Source organism: Tauraco erythrolophus, chromosome 1 (assembly GCF_009769465.1).
Source record: "Tauraco erythrolophus isolate bTauEry1 chromosome 1, bTauEry1.pri, whole genome shotgun sequence".
Lineage (NCBI taxonomy): Eukaryota > Metazoa > Chordata > Aves > Musophagiformes > Musophagidae > Tauraco > Tauraco erythrolophus.
In genome coordinates this window covers 134,009,263-134,023,861 of record NC_141465.1, presented here as the reverse complement: position 1 = coordinate 134,023,861, position 14,599 = coordinate 134,009,263, and the positions used below count along the sequence as shown (strand labels likewise).

The following is a 14,599-nucleotide window of genomic DNA, read 5'->3' as shown; positions in this document are numbered from 1 at the left end:
TAACAGGAGACACAAGGGAACGAAACCAGTTACTTGAGAGGAGAAAAGAGAAAACAAGGCCAGATCTTAAAACAACACCTCCCCACCCCGTTTCCTTTCCTTCCTGGCTCAACCTCCCCCCGGCGGCGCAGGGAGACAGGGAATGGGGAGTGCAGGTCAGTTCATCCATGTTGTTAACTGCCGCTCCTTTCTTAAAGGAGGAGGAGCCTTTACACCATTTTTCCCTTGCTTCGGTGGATCCCCTACTCATGAAGAAAAAAAAATGTCCCCAAACTTTTCCAACGTGAGCCCTGCCCGCAGGATTGCAATCCTTCCCCATGGATTGTACCAGTTCGGGCTTTACCAGTCTCGGCCTCTTAGGGAGCTGCTGCCACTCGCGTCGGCGTGGGTCGTCCCACGGATTCCAGATGCCTCCACGACCTCGTCGTGCATTCCATGCCCCATTATCAACAGTACTTCGTCGTGCATCCCCTGCTCCACGACCTCTCCTGGGCTCAGGCATCTCCTTCCCGACGTGGGTTTCTCCACGGACCACGAGTGGGTTTCTGCTCCGCCGAGCACACCCTGGCTGCAGGGGGGCCGCCTGCCATCTCACACCGATTGCAAGGGAAACCTCAGCTCCAGTACACCTCCTCCTGCTCCATCCTGACTGACCCGGTTGCTGTGGTTGTTTTCTCTTAGATCTTGATCCCCTCTAGAGGAGCTCAGCCCGGCGGGCACCCCGGGAGCGAGGCGCTTCCTGAGCCCCCCCCATGCGGCTCCCCCGGCGCCATCTGGAGCACATGGCGCCGGCCCGGGCCCGGGCAGCCGCCCGGCCGGGAGCCGGGAGCGAGGGCAGCGCCCTCCTGCTCTCTCCTCGCTCCTGAGCAAAAAGCCCTTTCCCGCCCCTTTGTCCCAACTTAAATAGGGCAATTCGCAGAGGCGCCAATTTGGCTCAACCTCCCCCGGGGGGGGATGGGACTCAGATCTGGTGGCACAGGGAGCAAATCCCCTCCCCTGCCACCAGAACACCCCCACACACATCGAATTATCACAGAGGTTTAAAACAAAACCCAACATAGCTAAGTCAGCAGGGTTTACTGAGGCTTAGGGTGGGCCTTGGGCATATGGTAGTTTTGGGGTTGGTGGAGAAGACTTCCCAAGAACCCTCTGAAGATTTAGGGGGGGGCTTCATCACCACGTATGCAACGCCTGAGCCTGCACTGGTGACACAGAGCGTTTAAAATTAGTGTCACGTTCTTCTCAAGATTTCTGATTGAGACATCCTTGTTCTCTAAAACTGGGAAAAAGAGACGAATCGAGGTATGGGAGATGCCATCGGTATCGCTGTCATCTGCGTTACTGGTGTGTGAGAGGAGTATTTGCACAACACAGGTGGCAACCAGCAGTCTTGTCAGCAACGCTGGATAATTGCTACTTCTTCCAGTAGGTGATAATCTAAACATCCTGGAGATGTTCAAGGCCAGGTTGGACAAGGCCCTGAGCAACCTGATCTAGTTGGAGATATCCCTGTTCCTTGCAGGGGGGTTGGACTAGATGACCTTTGAAGGTCCCTTCCAGCCCTAACCATTCTATGATTCTATGATTCTATGATTCTATAAAAAGTTGTATCCAGAGCTGCGAAAATGATGGTTGAGTCCATTTCCCAAACTGGCAGCAATGAGAAACTACTGTGTCAAAGATCTCTTTGAAAAAAAAGTACTTTTGGGAACATCTCCTTCTCCTACATTCTCATTTTGGCTACAGTACAGGATTTTTTCCCTGAAATATAAAACTTGCAGCGGAGGAAGGGGCAGAAGCCAATGACTAAACACTGCAAGAAAAGAGGATGATTTCTGAGCACTGAGGGGCTGTACCCAAGTCAAGGCTCTTGTGGACTCCCAAACACAGCAGCTGAAAAGTCCACAAGGCTCTTGTGGGCCCCCAAACACAGCAGCTCAGGGGTCGGAGGAAGATGCTGAGCAGTGCCTCGCTGCCGGACGACATTTACAGAAAAAAATTATATCGCCGTTGTTTTTTCCCACACCTTCAGCTCCACCTTTCCAGCATGTCTCTGCTGCACCAAATAAATCTTGATTGTGCTGATGCTTTTATGCTTGCCTAGTGTTTGAAGCTAAGCCCGGATGAAGCTGAGATGTAGAGGTGACCTCTCTAATTAATACTCAGGCAACTTCTCTGAGCTCTGTAATCAGAGACAGTTCAGGAGCAGAGGTTGGGGTTGGTTTCCTCACCAAGTGCAGGAGTCAGCATAAGCGCTGGAGTTGCTGCATGCTGATGCTGGGGTCAAGGTTAGGCTGATAAGCAATATGTACAAGGAAATACTCCAGGAGTCTCCAGGACATGTCCCAGAGATGTTCCTTGCTGAAGAAGAGTAGGTCATAGAGTGAAAATATCTGCCTCGGAAACAGTGGGGAAATTCCCAGATGACAAATTCTAATGGAGTAAGAACAATGGAAATATGGGTGCATGGTTCCTGGAGTAGGGGGCTGAAGGGACTGTTGGGACACATGGCCACCAAGGCAAATTATCCTCAGCCCCTCTGAAACCTCTGTTTCCTTGAATTGCAATGGATGTGAGTGGCCAACCCACAGGTCCTGGTGGGTGTTGGCGGTAGCTCAGTCAGAAATATATCGCACAAAACGAGTAAATCCCTGGGGAAATTTGTTTTTTCAGATCCACTGGCTACTCATCTTACTTGTCTCATCTTGTAGGGAATCATCTGAGTCATCTTTGTCCCTGTCTTCTTCTGGGAGCTTTGCTCTAAAGATGTGGTAGCAAGGACTCGGTCAAGAGTCTTCACATGAGGTCCAGCGTTAGCCTGCTCCTCCTCCTGAGTCAGCCACTCCAAAAGCCAAGGAGGGCAGTCCAAAAGTGACATCTGAGGATCACTGTCTGGAAGGACAAAGTTTCTTCTGACGCAGGAACCAGGCGGTGCTTTGATGTATCTACACATTATAGATGGGCAGTATTGTTTGGCGACTAGGAAACAAAGAGCAACTCAAAACACGGCAGAGTTTTCTAAGATGTGCTGAGGAAAAGCAAATCTTGCCTTTCTGTGAGTCCTTCAGGAACAAGTCACCGCTTTGCACAGCGAGCATGACTAGAAGGAGCGGGAAGCTGCTATCAAGCAAAGCTTGTTCTCATTTACACCAGTCTAAATCCAACGTCATTCCACCGATCCCAGCGTTGATTCAGGCTCGTGAAGCCACGATCAGAATTCGTCCCAATATCACAACAAGCTGCTTATCTGCAAGAAGCGTTCTGTGGAAGAGCCTCGATGTGCGTCTCAGCCTTGCCCAGCTCTCTGTGTGCTCTTGGGAGCTGCTGGAAATCAGAGCTTCAGATGTCTCTCTGCTGGGAGCTGAAGGCAGAGATGGTGACAGAAAGGGGGGAAAAAAAATCAACTATTTTTTTTTTGGTCTCTGGGGTGAAGAAGAGAATCAGCAGGAAAATTGCCTGAAAAGCTCTCGGCAGGACTGTTTGGATTCAGCATTTGTTAGAGAGGCTTCTGACCTGTGATAAATAAAAAGCAGCTGAGAGAACAGCGGTGCCATTTGCTCCTTTCCTTCATCTCTGCTCCAAGGAACATGGAGTTGCTGGCAACTCACTTGTTTTCCAAACCATCTTGCCTCTCACTGTGGAAAACCCCATGGAAAAATCAAGGTCACCAACTGAACTCCTGTAACACTGCCTGCTCCCAAGGAGAGGTCCATCCCTGCCAAAGCAGCTGAGCCCTGGTCCCCTCCAGCTGGGTGGTCATGGCTGAATGATGACCAAAGTCCTGGAGGATTTGTGGCCAGGAGATGGCTATTGACTTCCAAGTGCTCCAGTGTTTCTCCTGCCGTGAGAAACCCTGGCAAGGTGGGAGCTCGTGGCCACCGCCTTTATCTGCTGATATCTCAGGGCTTTGGCAGACGGCAGCACCCATAGGTCATTTCTGACCAACCCCCACCTGGTGCTGGCATCCCATTGGGGATTCAAAAAAGATTTTGATCTTTTCAGTTGAGGAGGAACATAAGGGACACGGTGCTGGGAATTGTTATCTCCTTGTTTTCCATATTAGTGCAGCAAAAGGATGGATGGCAGGCAAGATGGAGGTTTACCATTGGCTGTTACTCAGTTCTCTGCTATTCCTAGGTCCACCAGCTTATGTCTGGAAGCCTTGAAAATTTGAGGGTTTCTCTGCTCTGTTGGGAAGATGGGTTCAGGCTCTTTGAAAGCCCAGGAATAGAGAGGCCATGTCACACTTGACTCCTGGAGCCCCGAAGGAATTATGGTGGGTTAAGAGGGTGGGAGGTGTTCACATCTGCATCTTCCAAGCTGCCCTTTCGGTGGTATCTCCCCATTCTGCTCAGCAGTTAAGCTGTTCAGCCACCTGGCTGAAAACCCAGCTGGGCTTTAGCCAGGGATGCTTGCCCCAACCTCATCTCCTGAAGTGCAGATTACCCTAAAGTGCTGCAGGGCTGGGCTGGCACGTTTGAGTTTAATATTGCAGCACACGGAATCACAGAATGGTTTGGGCTGGAAGGGACCTCAAAGATCATCCAGTTCCAACCCCCCTGCCATGGGTAGGGAAACCCTCCACTACACCAGGTTGCCCAAAGCCTCATCCAACCTGGCCTTGAACACTTCCAGGGATGGGGCACCTACAATTTCTCTGGGTAACCTGTGCCAGTGTCTCACCACCCTCAGAGGGAAGAATTTCTTTCTTAGATCTACTCTAAATCTCCCCTCTTTCAATTTAAAGCCATTGCCCTCGTCCTGTCACTACACACCCTTGTCCAAAGCCCCTCTCCAGCTTTCCTGTAGCCCCTTTAAGTACTGGAAAGTGCTGGAAGGTCTCCCCGGAACCTTCTCTTCTCCAGGGTGAACAGCCCCAACTCTCTCAGCCTGTCTCCATAGCAGAGGTGCTCCAGCCCTCGGGTCATCTTCGTGGCCTCCTCTGGACCCGCTCCAAAGATGATCCCTAGACCAGGCTTTGCAACATCATCTTTTGTTCAGCACTTGGGCGTTTTTCTCTGAAGTCACTTATTCATAAGCAGGTGAGTAGTCACATAGGAGATCAGATTGATGCAGGGTAGGAAAGCGTGAGGGTAAGCCCAGCTCTCCTCTGATTACAGCAAAAGGCTGCTCAGGCGGCCGAGGGACTTGAAACCTGAGCCCTGTTTCCCATGCTTGTGTCACCCGGTGTCATCCCCAAGGAGTATTTTTCATGGAGGCTTCAGGATAGAGGAGAAGAGTAAATGCTCAAGCAGCCCTGTGCTGCCAGAGCTTGATTTGTGATACCCGAGTTACCTTCTGCAGATATGATCATGGATAACCTTTCCTCTGCTGGTTTACCTTGCTAGCATTTCAGGGGAAGGCCAATCTCTTAGCATCTCTCTGGGTCACAGCTCTGATCCTGATCTCCCACCAACTCTCTCCTCCAGTATAAACCTTGATGTCATGTTTTGGTTCCTCTTCAGCCAAGCTTCTTGCTGTTTGACTTTTGCCTTGCTCAATAGCGGCCGGCCCATGAAGAAGCTGCCTGATTTGTGACTGTGCAGAAGTAAGCGCTGACACAGACAATGAAGTGGAGAATTTAATGGTATGGATTTCCCAGCAGAGTTATCAATTAGCACGAGCTGTTTGCCAGCTGGATGCTGTGCGGATCACGGCCGGGGCGCATCCTGAACCACGGATGATGCGTTCGCCGGGGCACTGAGACAGAGGGTGGGTTTCGTCAGTGTTTATGGTTTCCTCCTTGCATTTCGTGCAGAAATAAGGGAAAAAATGGGCCTTTTCATGATGAAAGGTCATGATGTGGACCTGGTGTAGTGGAGGGTGTCCCTGCCCATGGCAGGGGGGTTGGAACTGGATGACCTTTGAGGTCGCTTTCAACTCTAACCATTCTATGATTCTATGATTCTATCTTTGGATGGAAACGTCTCTTCTGGCCAAGTACTGCTACCATTAAAGACATATCTGCCATGATAGAATCATAGAATGATAGAATCATAGAATGGTTTGGGTTGGATGGGACCTCAAAGATCATCTAGTTCCAACCCCCCTGCCATGGGCAGGGACACCCTCCACTACACCAGGTTGCTCAAAGCCTCATCCAACCTGGCCTTGAACACTTCCAGGGATGGGGCAGCCACAGCTTCTCTGGGCAACCTGTTCCACTGCCTCACCACCCTCAGAGGGAAAAATTTCTTCCTTAAATCTAATCTAAATCTCCCCTCTTTCAGTTTAAAGCCATTGCCCCTTGTCCTGTCACTGCACACCCTTGCAAAAAGTCCCTCTTCAGCTTTCTTATGGGCCCCTTTAGGCACTGGAAGGCTGCTAGAAGATCACACTGAAGCCTTCTCTTCTCCCGACTGCCTGAGCAGCCTTTTGCTGCTCTCCTGTGGAAGGCATGCAATAATCATAGAATCATAGAATCATAGAAGGGTTAGAGTTGGAAGAGACCTCAAAGATCATCTAGTTCCAACCCCCCTGCCATGGGCAGGGAAACAATGAGCTACAACGTGTGGATTTGTAGGTTCCCAGTGACTCGAGGTCATACCTGCCCAGTTGCCTAGCTGATTTTCCTACCTTAGCTGGTCCATGGTAGCACACAGTAGCAGAGAATGGAAAGGGAGCAGATGCCTGATTTTAGGGAGCTCTTAAACTAGGAGGAAAAGGCTATTACATGTCTAATAGCTGCAAGAAGATGCTGGTGAAGTTCAAATGGAAAATGACATACAAGTACTAATGGAAGGGATATGTAGCTACTGGCCTGTCTGCCAAGAGAGATGGCAAAATCTTGGGCAAGGACCTGTCTGCATGAGTGACCAAAGCATCTCAGACGCCTTCTGAGACCTCCACCCCTGCTAAGCACCTCTCCAGGCACCACCCAAGCATGTTTGTGGAAGGAGCATCACCAAGTTCAGCCCCAAGATGGACTTTGCAAGGGGAAACTCCCTGGTCCATGCCTCACGGGGCCCCACAGGGTCTCTGTGAGCATCACAACACTGCCTTTCAATAGCCTCAACTTGTCCATTGTGGTCAAGGACAGCAATCTGTCTTCTCATCCAAGAGCTGCTTCTGCCAAAAAACAAGAAGAGTTGCTATGGTTTTCCTCTTTGTTACCAACTGCTGGTCCTTTGGTCACGGTGACCCCCATAAATAAACCAGCTAATTAACGCCCTTCTCCTCCCACCAGTGATTGACTATGACCTTGAACGACCTTGCTTAATTTAACTTTCTCAACCAGCTATTTTTGACAGTGAATAATTTAACACCCTTCTGACCCCACTCTTGTCTCTCTCCTGCCAACTGGCTCTGCAGTTTAAATGAACAGCAATAAATAAATACATATCTGCAGAGGGACCTAAATGACTCCCATTACTGGAGCATCTGAAGGCCTGTTTAAATAAATCAAGTGAGTAGGAGATTATGCCGCAATCATGTGGAGAGGGAAAGGAGAGAATACATTACTGGTATTCCAGAGCCTGCAACCAAGGCAAATAACTTTGTAGAATTCAGAAAAATGAGGTTTAATTCAAGCACGGATGGACCACTGGAAGAATCGTGGTAGGCTCATTTCTTGGTACCTTCAAAGAGGAGCAGAAGACTGCAGGCTGCTGGGATCAACAGTGCTCAGCTTGCCCTCACCAACCACCTCCTGTGTTGGGGAGAGGACTGTCTGGTGTTGCTTTGTCCATCTCCACAGCGTGAAAATGAGGATATGGGCACCAGCCGCCCACCTGAAGTCATTTTCTCAATTTTCTTCCCCAAACATGCCCTTGGAGGGGGAAACCTGGCCTCGTAGGAGAGAAGGTGGGAGGAGTGGGCCATTCTCCACCTCCCACCGCCCTGGGCAGGCAGACTGTCACCTTGAACCACCCCAGGACCAAACCTCACCTCGGGGGCCCACTGCATGAGCAAGGACAACAAATTATTCCCGGGAGGGTGGAAAAACCTCACTAAGTCATCTGCTTTGAAATCCCAGAAGGAACAATGAAATCCCATTTGTTGGAGGAATCACTGGCTGCAATTTCCCTCCTCCACTTTCCCTTTTACCTTATTCTTACTTATTTTTGGGGTCCAGTTTTAAAGCATCGCTATTTCTTCCTAACCCCCCCACGCAGCCCCGTCGCCGCCCCCGTCGCGGCGGCCTCATTTGCATCCCGCCGAGGAGCAACGAGGCGTCGTTATAAATCGTATTTACATAATTTTCCTTCCCCTGCTGAGGCTGAAATCGAAAATGCAACTAAGTTAATCAGCGAGATCTGGGCCTGCGACGCCAGCGGGCTCCGCGTCCCTGCGGGGGGACGGGACCCGCCTGCTGCCTTAATTCCGTGGAGGAGCTTTTCCCAAACGCTTTCCAGCCCGTTAACAAAATAAAAGCCGGGCTCCCGCTGCTGATTCGTCTCAAGGGTGAGCCAATTTTCTCTTGTTTTTCCGTTTTTCTTCCCTCCTCTTTTCCATCCCTTCATCCGGCACTGCATAGCATCAGCCAGCACCCCCGTGGATGACAAACTTCCCCACGTGCCCCCTGGTCTCCACGTCCCCAGCAGCCAGGTGCTCCCCCTTAGCAGTTTTGGGGTCAAATAGGTGAAATGGTGCAACAGGAATTTACATATTGACCTCGATTGCCGTTAGAGCCCACGGCAGCTAACTGAGGAGGAGGTGTCGGTACTGGTGGGAGGAATGATGGGTGATGGTCTTAACTCGTTCAGAAGTCATGGAGATCTGGAGACATCCCAGAAGACTGGGAGAAGGCTAATGTCCCCCCCATCTACAAGAAGGGCTTAAAAGAGGGTCCTAAATTATAAGCTCATCAGTCTTACTTCAGTCCCTGGGAAGGTGATGGAACGAATCCTCCTGGGGACTATCATGAGTCAAATAAAGCACTTGACTGGGAAAAGCCAGCATGGATTCACCAAAGGCAAATTGTTCTTGAGAAACCTGATCGCCTTCTACGACAAAGTAACCAGCTTGGCTGATGTGGGGCGAGTGGTGGACACTGTCTACCTGGATTTCTCCAAGGCTTTCGATATGGTTTCCCATGGCCTCCTCCTAGAGAAACTGATGCGTTATGGTCTAGACAAATGGTCTGTGTGGTGGGCGGAGAACTGGCTGAGGGTGGTTGTAAATAGCTCTGTTCCAAACTGGCAACCAGTCACAAGTGGGGTCCTCCAGGGATCGGTGTTGGGCCCAACACTGTTTAATATCTTCATTAGTGGTCTGGATGATGGGATCAAGTGTACCCTGACGAAGTTTGCTGATGATACCAAACTGAGCAGGGAAGTGGACACTTCGGAAGGGAGATCCACCCTGCAGGAAGGCCTGGATAGGCTGGAAAAGTAGGCTAACAAGAACCTCATGAAGTTCAACAAGGACAAGTGTAATGTCTTGCACCTGGAAAAACATAATCCAGGAGTGCAGCACAGGCTGGGATCTACCTGGCTGGGGAGCAGCTCTGTGGAAAGAAAACTGGAGAGGGACTTTTGACAAGGGCGTGTAGTGACAGGACAAGGGGCAATGGCTTTAAACTGAAAGAGGGCAGATTTAGATTAGATTTAAGGAAGAAATTCTTCACTCTGAGGGTGGTGAGGCACTGGCACAGGCTGTCCAGAGAAGTTGTGGCTGCCCCATCCCTGGAAGTGTTCAAGGCCAGGTTGGATGAAGCTTTGAGCAGCCTGGCGTAGCGGAGGGCGTCCCTGCCCATGGCAGGGGGGTTGGAACTAGATGATCTTTGAGGTCCCTTCCAAACCAAACCATTCTGTGATTCTATGACCTGGGGGTCCTGGTGGACAACAGGCCCAATACGAGTGAACAGTGTGCTGCTGCGGCAAAGCGAGCCATCTGGATGCTGGGTGGCATCAACAAGGGCATCACCAGCAGAGATAAAGAAGCCATTATCTCACTCTACTCAGTGCTTGTCAGACCACACCTGGAACACTGTGTTCCGTTTTGATCCCTGTTATGCAAAAAAGATGTGGACAGGCTGGAGAGGATCCAGAGAAGGGCTACTGGGACGACCAAAGGACTGGGAAGGTTGCCATATGAGGGAAGGCTGCGAGAACTGGGTTTGCTCAGCCATGAGAAAAGAAGGCTTAGGGGAGATCTTATCACCATGATCCAGTATTTAAAGGGTGGCTACAAAGAAGATGGAGGCTCCCTTTTTACCAGGAGTCACATGGAAAAGAGAAGGGGCAATGGGTACATGTTACTCCTGGGGATATTCCAGTTGGAGACAAGAGGACACTTTTTCACAAGAACAATCAGCCATTGGAATAATCTCCCCAGGGAAGTGGTGGATTCCCCAACATTGGACACACTTAAGATTCAGCTGGGCAGGGTGCTGAGCCATCTTGTCTAGACCACGCTTTTGCCAAGAAAGGTTGGACCAGATGATCTTTGGAAGTCCCTTCCAACCTGGCATTCTGTGATTCTGTGATCCTATGATTCTTAATTAATTAACTTTGCTGGAGCGTCTCCCCATTTAAACGTGCCGCAAATCAAAACGGGCTCTGTGCTCTCCCTGCCCTCCCAGGGAGCAGCAGCAGCACCATCCATCCCTGCCCGAGTCTGCCTGGTATCTGCTTTTAGGGCCACTACTGATGATTTTGAACTTGGAGTTGGAGACCTATTTAGGGTCTACTCTTCCCCTTTACAAACATTCAGAAACTGAGAGTTTGTCTTCTTTTTCCCATTTTTTTTTGGTCTTTGTTGTTTACTTTTGGAGTTTCCCACCATGGTCAGGGTGATGGTTCAGCACCGCGTATGGTCGGGCTCCGGACCTAATACAGAGTCCTAAATATGGGGTCCTTAAACCCATAGGGTTTTGTGTACCTTGGCAGCTGAAGCTGACATTTTTTTTGTCTGTGTTAGATAGTTTTGTTCAATTTAAATCCTTCTGCAACGCATGATTATTTTATTTATTAAAACCCATAGGGGTTTAGGGTTTTTTTCCCTAGGTGATTTTTGATGAGGGGAGAGAAAAGGGGTCTGTGAAACAGGACCCTTGCACTGACCTGGTTTTGAGCACAACCAGATCACGGCAGAGGAGAGGGGAAAACAAACAAAAAAAGAAGGAAAACATTAGAAAATAGCTTTTGCTGCCAAAGAAAGTATTTGTGGAACTACAGATTTTTGGCTTTCCTATTCCTTTAACTAATAAGCGAGTTAAAATAATCGTAACACAAATATTGCACCAAGTGAGTAAGTAACGAATTTATCATAAAATTAACAGGAAAATACCAAAAAACTTAATATGAAAAGTCCGGAAGAGTTTCAAATAATAAGAAACCCGAGGAAACGGCCGGCCCCAGAGAAGGTGAATCACCTGTGTGATTCGTAATGACCAAGTACAGCTGCAGGTGACACCTTGGTGGGGCCAGGAGCTCGTGCCAGGCCAACGCTGCTCCAGGCACGGCCTCCTTTCTAATTTTATCACCGAAATTTCACTGCATTGCCACAAATGTGGCGAGCAGATGTCCTTAAGCTTTCGCTCTGTCGCTGGCAGGCAGCAGCTTATCCTTAGCCCTGTTTTTCTGTTGTGTCAGAGTCAGATCACTCCTAATTTCGAACGTGAAAAGTTTATTCCCATCGTTTAAACTGTTTTCCTTATTTTTTCTTCCCTTGCCACCTCTTTTTGGCCTAGTTTACGATAAACCCTGAATACTGCCAATAAAGTTTATGTGTCAAGTCAGAGCATCAGATCAGAGCTGCCCATGACACAGGGTCTGTAAAACCCCACAGGCTGCTTCCTGCCATGGGGGATGCACTTTTGGGTGGGTCATGTTTATTTTTCCCCTCTTGAACTGATATTTGTGGGCTGGGAATGTACGTTTTCCACCATGGGGGCCTGTGACACCCATTGCATGTCCACGTCCATGGATATGCAGGGGGCCCAAGTGCCCACGCAGATTTGAACCCCTTCCTCCCCAGTGCCTCAGTTTACCTCTTGCAAAAGAGAAAAGAGGAAGAACTTTGATCTCAGGCTGGAAAACACATTTCCTTCAACCCTGGTGATCCTTCCCCATATCATTCCTGACTGGGGATGTTCCCTTTGCACCCAAGTCCTGCATCTCCTGATGACTCTCCTCTGTACCCTCCATGGGTGATGTCCTAATGCACTCCAGCTGTGTGGCGCCTGGGTGGCCCTGGTGTATGGTGCCCAGCTGGTGCTGGTGCACGGTGCTCCAGTTTGCCCAGTTCCCAGCCCGGGTGCTGGGTCCCAGGCAGATCCAGGGGGACCTTGTCCCACTATCCAGTGCCAGGGCAATGCTGGTCCCAGTGCTTGTCCAAATGCCAGTGCTTGCAGGGTCACAACAGCTGCTGCTGGGTGATCCAGGCACTGGTCCCAGTTCCCCAGACCCAACTGGCGGTGCTGGTGCCTGGGCAGCCCCAGTTGCCCATCTGGGCGGTACCAGCCCCCCAGTCCCGGTGATAGGCTCGTTTCCCAGATCATCCCAGCTCTTGGCGCTTGGCCAATACCGATCCCAAATCCCGGTTCCCAGTGCGCTTCCCAGTTCCCCACACCGGATCCCCAGTTCCGGGCAAAGATCCTGGACCGGCGCCAGCCGCTGCCGCTCCCGTTTTCCCACTGCCGGGAGGTGCCAGTCCCAGGTCCTCAGTGGCGACCCCAGTTCCGAGCGGTACCGGGAATTCCGATTCCCAGGCTCAATTCCCAGTCCCAGTACCGGTTCCTATTCCCAGTGCCGCTTCCCGCTGCCGCTTCCCGCTGCGGTCCCAGCGCAGGCGCGGCGGCGGCGATCGCTGCCCGCCCCGTCGGGGCGGTGCTTGCGGGAGGCGAAGCGCTGCGGGCAGCGGCTCGCCCGGAGCGGCGGCACCGGCCACTGGCATCGGGCACCGGGCAGGTAAGGCGACCCCCAGCCCCGGGGAGGAGAGGGGGGACGCTTGTCCCTTGCACGCCCCCCCCACCCCGCCGCTGCTGCTCCCTCCCCGGTGAAGCAGCTCCGTGCCCTGCCCCGGGGGTCCAACCCCCCCCTCGGAGGACGCTCAGGGCACTTGTGGCTTTGGGAGTCGGGGGGCAGCTGTATTGCGGGGGGGGGGGGGGGGGGGGGGGGGGGTGCGTGCAAGGTTGTTTTGGGGCAAAAAAAAGCCAAAAGTAGGCACCTGCCTCCTCCCCTGCGCTGCCTGGCGTGGAGCACGGTGCTGCCCTCGCCTTTGGTGAGCGCTGGCGGGAGGTGTAGTTTTTGGGGATGCTGGAAGTCGGGGTGCTTGGGGTTGGTGCTTCTGAAAGTCGCACCCCGGGTGGTTAAAACCCCGCAGCTGTTCCCAGTCTGAGTTGTTTCTGCTGGTGGAGCCAAGCTGGACAGAAACTTTCAGCAGTGAGGCCTCGGCACTGGCGGCAGAGTAGGATTTCTGTGCCGGGAAAAAATGCAGTATTGTTCTTTGTTCCGTTTTTTTGAGGACAAACCCAAGGGCTTTTAGTAAGTTGCACGGAAAGTTAAGAGGAGAGAGAGCTTCTACCCCCGGGACAGGCCAGGCTGCTGCTGGGGATCAGGAGGCTCATGTTTTCTTGGGTTTCCAGGCAGGGAAATGAATCTGGATTTCCGTTATCCCTAGGATTGCAAGGCACCATCCCTTCCTCCCTTTCTTCCTGCCCTGCAAACGTTATTTTGGCCCTGAGAAACCAGCCTGGTGCTTTCCAGCGGAGGGTGTCCCATCAGAAGTGGCTCTGGTCCTCTGTCCCTCACCTCCCACTCCAGTAGCTGCCAGGTGAGCCCAGGCTGCTCGCCTGGCCCTGCAGATCCACCCGTGTGCCATGCTTGGATTTATTACCGATTATTTATTACCAATTACCGTTATATTTCTGCCTGGATGCTGCGTTAGCTCCGAGCTTGCTGGAGAGCGCAGGCAGACACGGCAAATCACAGAATCACAGAATGGTTTGGGTCGGGAGGGACCTTAAAGATCATCTAGTTCCAACCCCCCTGCCACAGGAGCAGGAAGCAGGGCAGCGGGCATGGCGGGCAGCGGAGGATGCTGTGAAATCCTCAGCCGCTTTTCTTGCGGCATCCAGCAAGGACCGTGCTGCAGGCTTTCCCCGGGATGCCTTTCCTCTCCATCCGCTCTCCCATCTTAGGGGGCTCAGATCCCCCTCCCAGGCTCAGCCTGGTGTCCAGGTGTGCTGAACTGGTGTTATACTGGGGCGAGGGCAATGCAGGGTGCCTGGCAGCTGCATCCCCCACCTCACACCCTCCACATGGGTGGTGGGTAGCCCAAGGCAGATGCAGAGAGCCTGACTAGCCACGCTGCTCGGGGTGGTGGGGAATTGAGGAGGGACAAGCTTATGGATGGAGGTGAGACCAGGTATCACCTGTTGGGAGCATCCTTGGGGCTACAAGAAGCAGGGAGGGGGAAAAGCAGCTGAGCCAGGCATGGATGGAGGAGCAGCACCTGTTCCGGGTGCTCACCACTTAGCTCCTGCTCGGTGCAACATCTTGCTACAAGCACCTCTGTCCTGGTGCAGTGTTTCCCTGCTGCCCTTCCTGGGAACATCGGCTGCCTTCTAACTATTTAAGTAATTCTTTAACGTGAGTCACCTGGGGCTCAGCTGCAGCCCCTGAACCAGATGGGAGGGTTGTAAAACCCAAGA

The 14,599-nt window shown here is 51.7% G+C and overlaps 1 protein-coding gene across 2 annotated transcripts in view; it reads left to right on the top strand.

Moving 5' to 3' along the window:
- The first annotated feature begins 8,285 nt into the window (after positions 1–8,285).
- The window catches only part of CAPN5 (calpain 5), a 63,865-nt gene continuing 57,551 nt past the window's right edge, over positions 8,286–14,599 (top strand). The window contains exon 1 of one of the 2 annotated variants that reach the window (XM_086622225.1): positions 8,286–8,403. The gene's annotated coding sequence lies outside the window, so the exon portion shown is untranslated. Of the gene's footprint in view, positions 8,404–12,827; positions 12,855–14,599 lie in introns of those variants that run through there. The other variant, XM_086622232.1, reaches the window with a different exon arrangement.